This window comes from Oxyura jamaicensis, chromosome 4 (genome assembly GCF_011077185.1).
Source record: "Oxyura jamaicensis isolate SHBP4307 breed ruddy duck chromosome 4, BPBGC_Ojam_1.0, whole genome shotgun sequence".
Lineage (NCBI taxonomy): Eukaryota > Metazoa > Chordata > Aves > Anseriformes > Anatidae > Oxyura > Oxyura jamaicensis.
Genome location: NC_048896.1, coordinates 34,529,694 through 34,535,196, shown reverse-complemented (window position 1 = coordinate 34,535,196; position 5,503 = coordinate 34,529,694). Strand labels below are relative to the sequence as shown.

Here is a 5,503-nt window from a genome sequence, read left to right as displayed (position 1 = left end):
ATGACTAGGGAAGATAAGAGCCATTTTATGCAAAGTTCTTCTTTATTACACACCTCTTAAATATTTGTTCTCAAATATTACATCTGATGCCAAATCCTCTATGACACTTTGTTGCTGCTGTTCAAGAGAAATACTGTTATAGCTGAAATCAAATGGAAGCAAATGTGATATCTGCTATTTATTTGAAAGTAAAAGAAGGAAAAAAAAATGCCACTGAAATGAACTAATTCATTTCTAGCTTGAGAGGGAATTTTAATATTTTATTTGCTTGTTTTATTGATTTTTCATCTCTGAGAGGCAAGGGAACATGGTATATAAAAGTCAATAGCAGCTTCCTTGGAGACTTCAGTATCTTCCAGGTACAATAGATTGAGTATTTTTTAAATTGAATGGTTTTCGTCACATTAGAAGGACCAGTCAAAAATACAGAATTGAGACTATACCTGTAGGGAGCCATTTTAGAAAAAATGTGCAGAAAAACTGTTAATGCATGAGTCTGAGGGTTGGTAATGCATGTTATGGAGGAGAATCTAACATCAAGTTTTTAGATACAAGTGGCCAGCCAAGAACTCAGGTACAGTGTGGGGCCCATTTCTAGTACTAAACTCTGAAATATATATTCTTCTGTACATATATGGATAGCAGGGATTGTCTGCTTGTTTTTTTTTATTATTATTATTTAAAAAAAAATAAAAATTGAATAACCGCTTACTCCTTATAAGATGTCAAGAAACTTATGCTTGATATATGAGTTTAATACTACTGAGATGTGCACATAATCAAGTCAATGACTTTTTTTTTAATTGCTAGTAATTTTTGATGCCTTGCCTGACCTCCTTAAGAGAGATTCATTTCTTTAGAGGGAAGTACACGTTTCCTTCTTCACAAAAAATTAGATCTTTATTGAAAAACCTAATGTAGAAAAAAAAATTTCTTATGAATAAAATGTTGATATTGCAAACCCATTGTATTCTATGTACTTTATAAATCTAGTGAAACAGATGATTTAGGTATAATATATTTTTTTTAGATAGAAGGATACATTTCCCATAATAACAGCTGTTTGAGATCACAGCTTCTACCATAATACAGAATTCAAACTAAATACAAAAATTTGTATAAAGAACCATAGCTTCTACTATTGTCAATAATCTTTGTAATTAAACATTACTTTTATATTGAAAGCTTAATATTATTTTTTTTAAAAGTTGCTTCTCCTTAATTTTAGGATTATTTTGCTGTGGCCTACTGCACTTAGCTGTTAAAATCAAGGGAGCATGGTGAATTGTACATCAAATAAGGAAAAAACAAACAAACAAACAAAAACACAACAATCACCTTGTGAACTTTTCCATGCATCAATATTCTACTGGATCAAAAAGTAGATGTGATTGCTGTTTTCAGTTTCAGAAACTCCTTTGACTCCATGACCAATCCAAATATGACTAGTAAATAAATTCACGGGAAATTTACTTGTTAGCAGAAATCACTGCAATGTGGTTTTGATTCATAATATGAAATGTTAATAACTGTTAATATTTCCAATAAAAAAAATAAGTGGAAAACATTTGTTGCATTTAATTTAGCGTTTCAGAGTGTGTTGCAACTGCTGATACTGGTTTAAATCAATTTTCAGATAATGGCATTAGAAAACTACTTAATTCTGATTACAAAATGAGAAACTTTACAGTCTGATGAATTTTTAATAAAGCTTCTGTGCATCATTGTATGGGCTTGCTCATGAGATGGAGATAACATTCCATTTGTTTCCTTGTTTCAGAGAAATGATAATAAATCATCCAAATATTTACATTTCCACATTACTCTCCTACGATTGAGCTCTTGAACATGTAGGACCAAATTCTTCTCTTAGACCTCTATATTTGAAAAGTTTATTCATGATGTCTTACTTTGTTCTTCAGAAAAAAAGGGGGGGGGGGGGGGAAAAAAAAACCTCTTTTGTGTTTTTTAGGTGGGGTAGTGCTACAATGCAATCTTTCTGGAGACACCAGCACCCAAAGGTGATAAGCGTTTGGAGGAACTTCTCCATTTCTTCTCCATCCCTCAATAGAGAAAGACAGGAAGGATGAGAGGTTGACCTCAGCTACAAAATTATACACTTCAGTCCTGTCAAGTGGAACCTTATTAAATTCTGTCAGCAGGAATCAGGTCCTTGGCATAGCAGGTAATTGTTTCTCCAAGTCCTAAAAGAGATAGCATGCCCTATTACCATTGAAATGGGACTTCAGCTAGATATGTGCAGTGATTAATGTTGCTCAACTTAAGCCTGTGTTGACATTGGTCAGCCTGTTGCACTTCATAGTAAAGCCTGTAGGAAAATAGAATACATTTTATTGCCATGCAGCTATATATGGTGAAAAAATCAGAATTTTTCAGTGCATACTAGTCTTTCAGCTTTGGAATAGAAATTTCCGATTTCTAAACAGCAGCAATTCTTATAAATACAGTTTGAGAACAAAAACTCTGAATTTAACTTGACCACATTAATCAGAGCTAATCTGAAAACAAATTATTGGTAGACTGGTAGGAAGAAGCAATAAAAAGGTTAACTTTTGTGGAACCTGGAGAGATTCTCTTTTGACTGGGAAAAATTATATCATAAAACTGATATTTCCACTGATGTCAATAATTTTTAATATAGAGTGACTTATGAATGTTAGTTCCTCGTCTTGTCTTCTGAGATACTTCTGTAAATCTCCCTTGAGACCTCTGGACTGAGAAGTCAAAGATAAAACATTGTTTGTGAAAAATGTTCTTCAAGTAGTAACTGGATGTCTCTGCAGTTTACTGATTGTGTGTTTCTATTTTGGTGCATTATGTTTGAATTATTTAATCCCTTTAATTTCTGGAGAGGTCTTTAATGAACCAGATTAAAATATATTGCATTTTGGAATGTGTATTGTAGGATTCATGTATTTTCATCTACTAGTTTCTTCAAGGTTGTTGTTGGTCCTTTTCTGCTGATGAGATTGACAAGGCTGGGAGTTGTGAAAAGGTTGGGAAAGTATGGATTGTAACTGCTCAGATGTTTTTCTGTGCAGGTTTCAGGTAGTAATAGGGTCTGCATAATTTTGAATATAAGTATAAATTTATGTTGAAAAAATGTTCAATCTACTTTATCACTTTTTTTTTTTTTTTTTTTTTTTGAGGTATAATTGCTATAACCACTGCTCCTAGATTGTAACAATGCACGCTAACACCAAAATCAATTCAAAATCTAAGGGAGATACTTTATTTAGTGTTAAAAGCTTTGGAAATTTCAAGAAAAAGTTTGTCTATCTGAGAAATGGTGCTCCAAAGACACCAGATTAGACTTCAGTATTAATGAGCTTTCTTGGTTTCTGTTATATATTACATCTCTGGCATTTTAATTTTCATACTAGTTTTCAGAAACTATCTGAAAACATGAGAAATGAATGACATTTATTTTACCATTAATGTTCAGATGACTTCCTGCGGAGTCACATATTTTTCCTTCTAACATTTTCCAGAAAAAAGTTATATCCTGTTTATGGTAGCTGTCTGCACCAAACACAGTATTTTAGCAGGTGTTTCTACAACATTAGGATTTTTTTTTTTTTTTTTTACAATTTATGCTTTCAAATTCAAGTTAATGGTTGGTTGTGCACTCAGCATACGATTTTCAAAAAGTGTTGACAAAACTCTCCTCCCAGTAAAGGAAATAGTATTTTTGAAAACTTCAGCAAAAGCAAACTAAGACTATGCAGAGGACTATAGCAGTAGCTAAGGTGCTGTACTTAAAAAACGAAAAGCCATGAGTGCTGCCCATGTTTCTTACCCATCTGACAGCTGTTCTGTGTCTTAGAAAAATGAAGTCATTTTCTTCCTCAAGTTGTTTTTAGTAAAAATTAGGATACCAGTGAAAACAAGTGTTATAATTGTTGACAGTGCAGTTGCCAAGATGTAAAAACTTGTCAGAGAAGGGATGAGGTAGTAAAACAGCATGTAGGTATAGAGATCTATACCAGCGCCCCACAATAAACACTAAGAATGGCAGAGGTTGTATAGAAATATGGAGTTAAGAGGGAGGCACTGGTTTAGTCAATAAATTCTATTTGCTGTTCAGTCCCTTATGTAAAACTGAAAATCATTTAGTGAGGATACATTTAGTATTCTTATCATTTCCTCCAGTTTTTCTAGAAATCTCTGCAGCTGCTTAAGCAATACTAAGTGGGAAAAAACAGGCTCTGCGTCTGTAAGAATTGCCTGGACAAGGAGCTGCTGAGAAATCTCTTGTCCATGCTATTTTTAGCCATTAGCACTCCTTGTCCTCTCTTCTGAAGAAATTTGGTCTGCTGCCACTTATTTTCTCCTCCTTTTTTTCTTCTTGTGTCGTGGAGGTGAACCCACCTTTTTCTGCTAAATACTGTTCCTGCTTCACTTCATTCACTTCAGTTTAAAATAATTACTATTTATTTATTTATTTATTTATTTATTTATTACTACAACTGAGAAGAAAAGTCCTCTGTATTTCTCAGGGTCTGTGTTTCCTTTATAATATGATCTCATATTAATAATACATGTAAGGTTTATTTAAAATATCAACGCATCTACTAGAAAAAGAAAGCAGCAGCTCCAAACAGTTCCCCAGCTGAAAATGGGAATTAAACTACAGCAATAAACCACATGGAAAATAATTCTCACAGGTCAAGGGGGGTATTCACAAGGCAGAGGCTAATCAGGCCTCAATATCATAACAGAGACACTAATTGCCTAATTTTCAGTGTCGCTGGGCACCTGCACCTCCTACTGCAGTATACATTACTGGCAGAGGAACAACATAATAAGAATGTATGGGGTAGTTTTCCTATAGGATGTGACATATTTGAAAGTAAGGAAAAAATGTACAACAATAGATAACACTAACGAAAATACTTTATTCCTAATGCATTCTGTTTGCCATTTTATTTTAATTCCTGCTTGTATAAGTGTTTAAAATTCATAATGTTCAATGACTGTTTATCAGAACAGTGAGCTCAGTAAAACGATGCCGAAATTGAAGATAAAACCTATGTGAGTTACCAGTCATATATGAGAAAATGTCAACCAACCCAGCTCAGATTTTGAAAATGCCCTGTGATAAATTGCATAAAAATTTCCATGGAAACACAGATATTTGTCTTTTAACAAGCAATCTGTATGTTGAAATATCAGCATGTTTTTTTTTTTTTTTTTTTTTTTTTTTAATAGAAAATGAATGAAAATTATGCTCAATTTGTGTACAATAAAATAAAATTGGCCTTGATTCCACAGGCAAATCATCTGCTGCAAATAATACATCTTTTTTTCTCTTTTTTTTTTCCTCTTTACTAAATATCTCTATAATCATTTTCCAAGCCATTTCAGTGAAGTTCAGAAATTGTTCATTTTCATGTCCTTTTGCTGTGATAGATATTTAAATAGAAATATTAAATATTTGTTTATTTTAATTAAAAGCTTATATAATGTTTTTATTACTTAT

The 5,503-nt window shown here is 32.7% G+C and overlaps 1 long non-coding RNA gene across 1 annotated transcript; it reads left to right on the top strand.

Annotated features, from left to right (window-relative positions):
- The first annotated feature begins 1,978 nt into the window (after positions 1-1,978).
- LOC118167064 lies at positions 1,979-3,304 on the top strand. Its single transcript, XR_004750913.1, has 2 exons — positions 1,979-2,185; positions 2,663-3,304. It is a non-coding gene; the product is annotated as an uncharacterized LOC118167064 (long non-coding RNA).
- Positions 3,305-5,503: the final 2,199 nt, after the last annotated feature.